This window comes from Parus major, chromosome 2 (genome assembly GCF_001522545.3).
Source record: "Parus major isolate Abel chromosome 2, Parus_major1.1, whole genome shotgun sequence".
NCBI classification, from domain to species: Eukaryota; Metazoa; Chordata; class Aves; order Passeriformes; family Paridae; genus Parus; species Parus major.
In genome coordinates, this window is record NC_031769.1 from 13,987,969 (window position 1) to 13,999,554 (window position 11,586).

Consider the following 11,586-nt stretch of genomic DNA (forward strand, 5'->3'; position numbering starts at 1 on the left):
CATGAAATGAAAAGGTGTGGCATATGATTTCATCGCAAGCTGAGTCAGAAATAATTTTTTGGGGACTGAAGGGATGCCGGCTCCTTATGAAATAAGACCATGCTCTAATGGTCCAGACATTTTCTCTCACTACACATCCCAGGCATCGAACTGTTCTTCAGCAGCTGTAGTTGGTATTGATGCCAGGCCAGTACAGAAATGTGACAAAACGTGGGACATAACCCAAAGCCAGAGTTCTTATTCTTGAGCTACAAGGTCCTTTTGATACATTTGGCTGGCAAAAAAAGACTAGAAAATTAGGGTATTTTTAACAGTTTTATCAAGGAAGTTTTCCCATGTGAAACCTATTGATTACACAGGCATACATTGGGGTCAGAAAATATTGTGTTACAGGTTAGAAAACATACTCAGTAATGGCAGGTTTCTTTGGGTTTTTTGGGTTAAGGTGGCATGATATATTCACAGTAAATTAGATAGTATTTTCCAAATTTTTTACCAGACAGATACAAAAAATACTTTGTACCAGATACTACTCTACTGTCTACAGCCAGTCACTGGCAATGTGAAACCACATGTAGAACAGAATAATGACTTTAATGCTAACAGGCAACAAAACAGGCAAAAGTCTATGTAATGTCATATTTATTGTTAAAAAGTATCATCAGGTTCAGCGCAAAGGTTACTGAGATATGTTTTGGCATTGATTCTCCAAATAAATGCTTGAGATCATTTTGTACATTTGTGCACATCTAGAGACATGGAGTGAATTTTAGCTTATATTTCCCAGGGCTGTTGATTCAAAGATTCAGAAGCAGAATGAACAGAAATACAGCATGGTATGAATTTTCAGGGTAATTTTTCAATCTCATTTTTTCAATTCTGATTTTTTTTGTCTCGGTATTTTAGACGCTGCTGTTCTTGGGCTCGTGCTTAGATTGTATCATTATTTCTCGATTTTTGACTTGAACTGCACAAGAAGTTTTATAAGACTTATATTAGTGTTTCTTTTTCCTTGCCATGAAACCTAGGAGTCACAAGGAAAATTTTGTCCCTTAGATAAATTAATTTTCCTTGAAGTTTTCACACAGCTATGAAAAGATGGCACTTAAAGGAGTTATAAGACTTGGCCTTTTAAACAACCGGCCCAGAGGAAACCTACATCGTATGAAAGAATAGAAATTTAAGTTAAAGATATTATAATTCATTTTTTTCCAAGCTGCTCTCAGAGCAAGACTCAAGGTGAAAGGGGGATATGTCTACTAAGGCCCAAGTCAGTGAAGTGAGTGTGTTAAAGCTTCAGGGCTGCTTGAGCTGTTCCCTGGAGGTTGCTATTATGCCGTGTTGCCATCTAGGGATCACCGGAGTGCAGTACCCAGGGGCATGCTCCAATACATTCAGGGCCTGGAAAAATATGGTTGTATTTTGTATGCATTAATTTCAACGATTACAGTCACATCTGCAATTCTCCCTCCTGCTCTTGCATCATACAAAGAAGAACTTGAGGCCAAGACTGGCCCAAAAATATGTCATCAGTTTAGGGAACATTAGTTACCACTCAGGAGTGGTAATCTCTGTACTCAAGAACAAATAGGAATCTTTCAGAGTTCAACTGAAATAGGACACTAGTATTTATTTCCCTCTCTGTAACCTGAAGTTCTGAACATAACATTATCCCACACTTTAGGTCTGCTGATCTGCCAAATAGAGTTTTAAAATTCTAGTAGGCTTTAAGTTTTATATTTTCAACAGAAGAGAAAGACAAAAAAGTACAGACAGAGTGTTGCAAAAGGTAAGAAACAGAAAAATCTTATGGGGAAAGCACAGAGGAAATGCAGTGCCTGTGGAGCAGGGAGAAAAAGAGCAGTGAAGGTCATGACAGGAAAAGTAAAATAAAGAGTCATGCAAAAGATGAAAAGAATAGCAAAGCTTCATACAAGAGCATGCAGGGCACACAGTAGTCCTGAGAGGGACTAAGAACACAAAGAGAGTCTGGCTGGCAACAGAAGGATCTGAGGCACTGTTGGAGAGATAAGGGACATCTCTTGCATCGGGAGGAAAACGTACCACAAAGCCCGGGTATTGCTGGCATGGAAAAAGGTCTGGAAGATTTCTGAGATAAATAAACATGAAATTTGGCCAAGTGAGGACTGGAGAGATGTAATCAGTGCTCTGCATGTGCAGTGAGCATACTGAAGCAGGCAAACTTAAAGAAACTTTGCTACAGTAGATTCAGGAACAGGATTACAGTAAAAGTAATCCAGGATTAAAAACCAGTGGATGAACTAGCTTGAAGAGCAAGATAGGTGTGGTTTATGGCAAGACACAAAGCCAGGAAGGAAAGGAATCCCTACCATAAAGTATAGCAGTGGGGCATGACATAAAATCACAGACTAACTCATGTCAGAAGAGTCATCAAAAGATCACCTGGTCCAACCTTTCATGGGAAAGGGAGTCTAGGTCAGATTACCCAGCATCCTGTCCAATCACATCTTGAAAACCACCAGTGATGGGCACTCTACCACACCCCTGGAGAGGTTGTTCCAGTGAATGTTTGTTCTTAGTGTAAAAAATTTATTTCTTCTATCATGATGAAACCTCTCCTGGTGCAACTTCTTCCTGTAGCCTCTCATCTTCTCCATGTGGCTTCTTGTAAATTGAGAACATCCATCCTCCTTGCAGCCACTCTTTAAATACTGGAATACTGTGATGAGATGCCCCTCAGCCTTCTCTTCTCCAGGAAAAAAAAATCACACTCATCTTTCCTCATAGGACTGTCTCTCCAGCTTTCTGATCACCTTTGTGGCCCTCCTTTGAACCTTCTCCCGTCTGTCCATATGTTTCTTGAACTGTGGTGACCAGAACTGGACATTGTACTCCAAGTGTGGCCCAACGAGCACATGTAGAATGGGATTATCACATCTCTTCTATCTCTGCCAATACCTTCCCTGCAATGCAGCCCAGGATTCAGTTTGCTTTTCTTGCTGCAGTGGTGCACTGCTGACTCATATCAGGTCAGGTTAGACTGATCTGTCAAGGAGCAGAAATAAAAATTTGGGAGTGTGTCATAGCCCAGATGTACATTGAACAGTGAAGCACAGATATTGCCTAATGCTGGCTTGGGGACAATGTTGAGTAACTGGACACTTCCTTGTTGGTGGGGCTTGCTGGGCCCTCAGATACTGAAGAGACACTGTAGGTACACTCTTACAGGTTCTTCCTGGCCAAAGCAAGAGTGGTCAGCTGCATGACTTTCTCATGGTCCATATTTCAAGGTAGCTCAAGTCTCATCTATCAAAGGTTCATTTCCAATGAAGACCTACACACTGCAAATTATAAAAATAGGAATGTTCTGAATACAAGAAGTTTCAATTCCTAAATGAACATGTACCAGAATTGTCACCTTTCACTGACAGTCAGCATCTTGTCATTTGCTTCCCTTAAAAAAATCCAATCACCAAGAACTAAATACAGCTCCCAATAACTTTATGAATGACTGAGACTAATGCAGACATTTTCAAACTGAACTGTTCTTTCAGGTTTCAATAGTCTTCCATCACAACTAATTAGACTGTTTTCAGAAAAGGCATATTCTTAAAAATACTCGTTTTGACTCTCAGAAATAAACCAAAATATAAACTAAATAATTTAAGGGAAACAAGATCAGGAGGAATGTTAATGACTATTTATAAGGTAAAAGCTAAAGTTCTGTTACCACGAAAGAAATCCCATGCTAGTTTTAAAAATTAAGAGGAACCTGAGTTGAAATAAGCAGCTATGAGAATAAAGGAAATATTTATAAGCTGTTAAATTCCCCTTTCCCCCATTTGTGGACTGATAGAACACTTTTTTTTAAGTTGGCCTCTATGATTAAGGAAAAACAAAAGACTTTTTTTGTAATCTTATACTGTGAAGCACATTTCTATAAGGTTTAATGATCTCTGTTGCAAGAGTAGCTCCCCACTTGCAGATGTGCCATTTACAAACCACTGGGAAACATTAGCATTAAGATTTTTGTGTGGCAGCCTGAGCCTTGGATGCTGTGTGTATTCTGCATCTTTGCTCAGACTAAAAGGGCTCTGGCAATGTTTCGTGGAAATTTACTGTGTAAATAAGGTGGTGTGATCCAGCTGGCAGTACATGTACTAGATCTAGCTTGTAGGCTATTTCCTTTTGGTCAGATATTTCTTCTTTGTGGAAATTATAGACAGAAGAGAATAGCTCTTCTAGTCCCTTACTAAGAGGTCCTGCTATCCTTGGTTCCTGTGAGTGGAAAGAGCAGGACAAGGAGCACGTTCCTTACTCTACATGAACAGTATGGGGATGAAGGCTATTGTTGCCTCTGCAGCAGTAGGGAGGGCAAAATCATGGCCAGTGTGAGATGAGATATGCAAGACTCTACATGAAAAGGCAGAATGGTACCTTCACTACTGTGTACTCGCTTGCCTGATAGCATTTCTAACCAACAAGCAAATAAAGATTGGTCAGCTTAGTCTTCAGAGCTTTTTCTAACATTAATAAAAGAACTAATTGTGAACACATTGTTTAAACTTAAATATGGAAACTTCCAATAAATATATACTGTTAGTCAGAATCTCTAGAGAACCAACAAGATTCTTAAAAAGCAAAGAATATTTGATCAGCAAAATTAGGATACAAGAAAGGCTTTAAAAAGAATTAGGTAAAAAGTAGATCACAAATCTAGTATTTGTCCCTGAGTGGTTTGAAATATTACAGCTGATAATAATAATGCAGAAGAGCAGACCAATAGGCAGTTTCATATTTGAGAATATGATGGATGCTATAATAATACCAGAGAATGTATTTGAACCACTTTGCTTTCCAACAGCAATTAATAATGGTGTGAAAAAGCAGCCACTGTATTCTAATACCTTAAAATGATTAATGCCTTATCATTTGCATCCTAGAATTTCAGATGAGATGACCAATTAATGCCTTGAGCTTGCTGACCAGATTTTAAGTTGCCTGATTTTAGCTCCTCGGTTAAAGGTACACAAACTGAAACAAAATTATATATAAGGCTAAACTTATTTAAAAACTAGGAGGAGAAATAAAAGCTTTTATGAGTGCAGTTCATAGTCTTGCTGAATCTGGAATTGTAAAGGACTTTGGTTCAGACATCTCAGACCTAAATATCCCCAAATTTGTATGCAAATACGAGCTTTTCTTAAGTTCCCCTTGCTATCCTCCTTCCTATGCTCATCAAGCTTTTGCTGACTAAACTGGCTTCCATTCACTATGTCACCAGCATCAGAACATTTCAGAAAAGAAAACTGAATTGTGACAGCGCTGCCTTTGCCACACAGATGGTGCATTTGTTTGCAGCAGCAGTAAAAGTGAACACCAAGGGTGACTCTGAACAGCTCTGAGATGTTTTCAACAGTGGACCTTTATTCTAAATGACAAATGTGAATTCAGAAGAGGACAGATTAAATCTGCTGAACATACAAACCAGTCAACAGGCAAGTCAGGGGAACACAGATAGATGGTAGCCATTATTCACCTTATCTGAATCCATGGCGTTTCAGCTGAAATTTCCTAGGTATAATAAATCATATGGGAAAATGGTCTCAAATAGTAGTTCATCTAATAAAATCCATGAGACTCATTTAATTATCAGAAGGTGAAAGTATGAGAAAACAACAGAGTGTACCAGTAAAGTAGAAGCGGCAATTGCACATTCCCTTGTTTTGGCACAGCACATCTTGAAAAATCCAATAGTAGCAACAGGTCTGTCCTGCAGTCCAGGAACAGTGCTCTCACAAGAACCACTGTGAGCACAGAAGAGGACTGAAGGCAAGTGAAAAAGATGTTTTAACAGTTACTTCTGCTTGGAAACATAGTGCTGAGTATTTATTCAGGATCAATTTTAACACATGAATGAGGATTCAGTGCTTGGGTTAAAAAGCACGGAATACCTTTCCACATAAAATTACAAGATCTTGACCAAAGCTTATGTGACTCTTGATTCAAATGTCAGCACATAACAGGGACAGTGCACAGAACAATACCAATCAAGTAGCTGGCTAAGTTAAAGGAAAGGCTTCACAGTGGGCTTTTCTTTATTCTTGATTTTTTTTCTGACTTCATTATGAAACCACACGCAGTATTTCCCCACCAGCTTCAACCAATTAGACAACTAAAGGAGGTGAATTTTTAAAAATGCATCTGTGCCAACACAGTGTGGCTAAATTTTTTTTAATAAAAAATGGTATATATGGTATATAACCATATTGGACTTGTCATAGGGACATAGATTTAATTCTGAAAAGATGGCATATTTTGAATCCTATAGAAATTCAACAGAAGATACATTCCAAAACCAAAGAAGATTGTTAATTCATAAAAATATGTAGACTGACCAGTCCATGCAGGGGATCTAATTAGGTACTTTCAGGCCATCAACAAAGATACAACACATAAAACAGGAAGGGGAGAAAAGCTATCCTCCAAGATGTGTGGCATACCTTGGCAGCCAACGAGCAACAGATGTTCTGGAGGTTTATTTCCGGGTTTTATTTTCAGAAGATCTACATACATTTTTGTAACAAATTGCTTTTCCACTTAAATTTATTTCATTCTTTTTCCACATCTTTTGCCGCCAAACATCATCCTAAAACCATGAGAACTGCCAGTGGCAGGACCTGTGATGCGAAAAGAGTGAATCACATACCAACTTGTGACAACATTGGACTTCAAATTGTCTTGATCCAATCATAAAGCATTTGAAGACAGGGTCCCAGCACAAGGAAACAAAGTCAGCAGTACAACTTCAGTGTCTGAAGCAAAGCAAACTGCTTAACCTAAGAGTAACATTAAAAGGTATCCTTACTGATTCTCACAGTGCTGCAGAGTTGGAATGAGAGAAAACCAGCAGTGAATGGGTCATTGGTAAAAGGCAATTTGGATAGGCTTATTAAGGTGGGCTCAAGCAGAGCAGTCCAGGTATCTGTGCAGGTGCAAAAGTTAAATCCTGAGAGAAGTGTTAAGTCCTACTGAGAGAAGCAGGGAGATGATACGAGTGAAAAGAGATTACTGCAAAGGATACAGATATTAATGGGATGATTTGCTGAACCAGGGTATCTGTGCTGGTAATGCTGCAAAAAAGCAAATAAAATTTTGGGATATGCATAAAAAATATAATGAGTTTCTTTAGTATTGGCAAGTAGTATAATTTCTATTGGCATATTGTGCTTATTTCTGATGTGCATGGAATATTAAGCATGAATATTACTGGTAAACAGAGAAGTACTAAAATCACGTAACATCCCTAACAAAGAGTAACATTTTGTGAGTCTTATATACTCAAACAAAACCTGGACTTGGACAGAGAAATGGAAAGAGGAGGTTTAATATGCAACAAAGTGTGATTTCAAGTTAAATTTCAAGTGAGTCAAATAATCGCTGTAGCCATTTAGTGGAGATTTTGCAGATTTTTTTTTTACCACTATGCATTTTCAGTCAAGATTGCATGCTTTTTAAAAATATCTGACCTGGGTCAAACAAGACTTAAGTTAGGGGAGCCTGTGTCCTCCTTTATAATACAGTCAGGCACAAATAATCCATTCTTACAATTTATGAATTTTCCACATTACAGCAAATCAGCTTTTTTGATTCTTCAAGAGTAGTTATGTGAACATCATCTACCAAATATAAATGCAAACTATTTATGCATTTGGTGATCTTTCAACCAAGAAGCATTCAATGCCACTTGTATGAAAGCAAGCAAATAATCATTTACATAGGAGTTGCAAAAGCACTTTGATATCCTCCAGCTCTTGCTATCTATCTAATGATTTACTGACTTAACAAGACTGGTAATTCACTTCTTAAAGACATCAAGAAAATATTGTCAAAAGGAGATCAGTGTAATTTGTTCATTACAAGTGTAGAGATAGAGAGCTACTTGGAAAATATGGCAATAAAGTTAAATCTTTATGGGCAAGATAAAGATTAATGCAAATGAAAGATAAAGAATAATAAAACTAATTATACTGCAAACAGAATGTAAAAAGTAATTTCTTTAATTTCAGTAAGGTATGTTATTTGAGTTCTATGAGGTTTTAGCCACTTTTTGTGTTAGTCTAAATCCTAAAATGTAGCTAGCTTTTTGCTTTGCTCCGTACATAATATTCAATTTCCCTGTTTTTTAGCAGAATCTCAAGGCAAACATTCACACCAAGCATTGGAAAAAGCTTTTAAAAAAAAAAAAGAAGTGCAAAATGGGTGATGGTGCTTTTTTCAGTTACTCTGAACTGTAAAAATTTTGGGGAAATTTGATATCAAGTCAAGTAGTCAAGTTTATTCTTAAAGACTTAGAACATATGGTTCAACTTTTCTTGGAACACTCATTCAGATTTTAAAAACCAGTCACAATGTGTATTTCAATCTCTACCTCAATTCTTAACATTTAGCACTTGTAATACAGTGTTTTCAGTTGAAACTGATGATGAGATTCAACATGAGAGAAAATGACCCAGGCTTAAACAGTTGCCATACATCAGCTTATCTACAGAACTAGTAAGCTTCAAAACTGAAGGAAATTTGGGACAGTTACAGTTTAGTTCCGCTTGCAACAAAAGAATCCAGCCAAATTCTTTTACATTTGCCACAACACAATAATTTCACAGACATTGACCAAGGTTTTGCTTAGTTGAGGTTATTTACTGTGCTTTGTTTAACCCCAAGTTATAGCACAACTAGCCAACATACTTAAGAGCCCCACAGTAAATGCAAAGTTATCTAAGGTGTTTTGTGCAAAAGAAGTACAAAGAATTTGAAAATATGTGCCTGCTACTACTGCAAACATGGAAAAATAAAGAAAAAAGTGCTTAAAAACCTACAGCAACATAGTAAAGGATGTTCTGGGAGGGGTCTGAGCCCACAGACCATACTCCCCCTCCAAAGCATGATTTACTCTCCTGGATGTAGCTATGCCCTAAACCAGACTCCCTTCCCTCCACCATGCATGTGAGGGCTCTGTCAGACCTGTGCTAGTGTAAGGCATACAGTAACCAATGGGGCACTGCTGGTAGATGAAGGTTTCTCCAAAAACAAGTGGCAGAAGAAGCAATCTTCCCAGTGTGCAAGGTTAGCTTGGAAACCTTCCTATATGCTTATCCACCTGTACTAACAACTTTGAGCAGACCATTTAGTAATCAGGTGTTCATATACTAAATACTACCATCAGGAGGAGGACTTAAGAATTCACTAAATACAGACTAAGAGGAAGGTGTAGACAATCAACAGTCACCAAACTCATTGTTAAGAGCAACACTTTTTTTCCTAAAACATTGTGCTACATCCCTTCAGGCCTATACAATGCTAACTACTGTCTACTTTTTTTTCCCTAGGGCTTGTTTACCGCTAGCAGGCCTGGTTTATGATTTTTCTACCATGCCTTTTGGATCCTTTCTTTGCCTCTTCTGTCTCAAACATAAGCTTTGTGTCTGTATTTTCAATGTTGTCAATAGCCTACTTTCCCCTTATCTATTTTCTGTCATTATACAAAGATTAATGTCTATTTGATTAGGTTTCTGTAGTTCACCTGCTGCTTTATCAAACATCGTTGTGTTTTCTTCCATGCTGTCCTTCTTGCTAGAGTTTTCTTTCCACAGCCACAAAATCTGATTAATTTTCTTCAGCAAATCCCACCTTATGTCTTCTTCGCCATGAAGTATACACAGTAACAAGAGTTCGACTGATGGTGTATTGCAAACTGCGCCTTCCCCGCTGATCAATAGTCTCATTGTTTCCCTCATCTGCCCATAGCCATCTGCTGTCTTTTGTCTTATACTTTTGAGTTCTTCAGGGCAGGAATTATCTTTTTGCCCTATATTCCTATACAATATAACATTATAATCACAGATCAGGATTAAGGCTGCTAGATAACACGATAATGCAAACAAATTATAACAATGGAAAATTTGCTCCAAGTTCTTTGCAGATTTTTTTTTTTTTTTTTTTTAATCTAAGACTTTGAAATATGAGGTGGTTCAGGAAAAACATCACCAATTCCACTGTTTTTTTCAATGCATTTGACAAAGGTTTAGAATAGCAGTAGGTGAGAATATTATTTCAATTCTTTTAATACAGGGTTGGATCAGGCTCGGCAGGTCTGACAGCCTGTCTCCATTGTAACTCCTCCTAAAGGCAGGAAAAGGATTCTCACGGGAAATGAATCAGCCCCTACGGAGCCCACGAGGCAGCGTGCAAGAGGAGCTGTGCTACTGCCTGGCAAGACTGGTGGCTCAGATAGATGACCACGTAGTGACATTTTTATCATAATCTCTAATAGAAATATGCTATATTTCCTTTTTTTTTTCATTATTTTCAAGGTGAATGGCACAAAAGTTAAAGGGCTGCAACACTAAATGGGGTCATAATAAGAGAAAATCCAAGATTATTTCCACAGAGATCATGATTCAGGCAGCCTGCTGTGAACCACAAATGCAAAATTATAAACATTATAAAGCGTGTATTTATGTGCAAGAGGCCTAAATTTCAGTTTCCGCTGAGAATCCTCATTCCAGGGGCCTCTCTGTGCCTAAATGCTCACTTACGAGACTGTGATATGTTAGGGAGATTATTTTATCTTGCACTGAACAGGGAAGGTGTTAGAATTCGCCCGTCTTTTCAGAGCCCAGCTCCAGCGGGCACTACCTGACTCAGCTCACAAACTAGAGCCACAGCATCAAATTTCCCAACCCACTTAATTTGAAAGCCTGCCAAGATAGGTGAAAGACCTTATAAATATGTAAAGCAGGAAGTTCAAATTACACAGTGATGTAAATTCCCAGTGATTGATACCCTTTTAAAAACAATAAAAATCCTGGAGAAACTACAATGTTGGTGAATATGTTTCCCTCCCGATGGTGTCTGGCGGTGCCGTGCGGAGTTTGGCTGATGTATTGTACTTTTCGTGCGGATTTTATTTTGGATTTCTACCACTTCCTGGAGGCCAGGGGGAGGCACAGTGGGAGGAACCAAAAAACTCGGTGCCACAGCCATTTTGTTTGTGGGCAGCATGGTAGAATTCTGTCAGTCAGTATAAGGAGGGGTTTTTAAAACAGTATTTATGGAAAAACTATTCCTGCCGTAACGGATGTATCTGTTGAATTTAGTGTTAATTTAGTTCTTTCATAAGGTAGGTATTTATAATTGTAAGTAAATTGAGTATTTGTTGGGATTCAAGCCTCCCCACTTTCCAGGAATCATGGATTTTGTTTCAGGCATGACTGGCTCTTTCGGATGCTGCGAAGCTGCCGGAGCCCGGCGGGGCGGGGGTGCCGCGGGGGGAGGCCGAGGGATGCGCCGGGCGGCACAAACTTGCTGCGGGGTTCGGAGTGGGGGCGGGGGCGGGGGGAGGGACGGAGGGAAAACGGCGAAGTCTTGGAATTATTTTCTCCAACTGTCTTTCTTTATTAATTCTCAAGAGGCAGCTGCTCTCTCCGAGGGGAGGATGAGGCGTGGGGTTGCGCGGGGCGAGCCGTAGTTTTGCAGTGTCACCGAAAACCAGCGCTAGACTTTGGTCCTGTGTGCTCCAGAGGCGGGTGTAAAATGGCACAC

The 11,586-nt window shown here is 38.8% G+C and overlaps 1 protein-coding gene and 1 long non-coding RNA gene across 5 annotated transcripts in view; one reads left to right on the forward strand and one right to left on the reverse strand.

The window, feature by feature from the left end:
• Positions 1–305: 305 nt before the first annotated feature.
• Positions 306–11,586, reverse strand: part of LOC107200046 — a 21,158-nt gene continuing 9,877 nt past the window's right edge. Inside the window, exons 3-4 of one of the 2 annotated variants that reach the window (XR_004500525.1) lie at positions 5,522–6,662; positions 306–3,323 (exon numbers count right to left, since the gene is read on the reverse strand). This is a non-coding gene — a long non-coding RNA (uncharacterized LOC107200046). Of the gene's footprint in view, positions 3,324–5,384; positions 6,663–11,586 lie in introns of those variants that run through there. The other variant, XR_004500522.1, reaches the window with a different exon arrangement.
• Positions 11,029–11,586, forward strand: part of EPC1 (enhancer of polycomb homolog 1) — a 66,659-nt gene continuing 66,101 nt past the window's right edge. For 2 of the 3 annotated variants that reach the window (XM_015617982.3, XM_015617985.3), the window contains exon 1: positions 11,029–11,164. The gene's annotated coding sequence lies outside the window, so the exon portion shown is untranslated. The remainder of the gene's footprint in view (positions 11,165–11,586) is intronic. The other variant, XM_015617984.2, reaches the window with a different exon arrangement.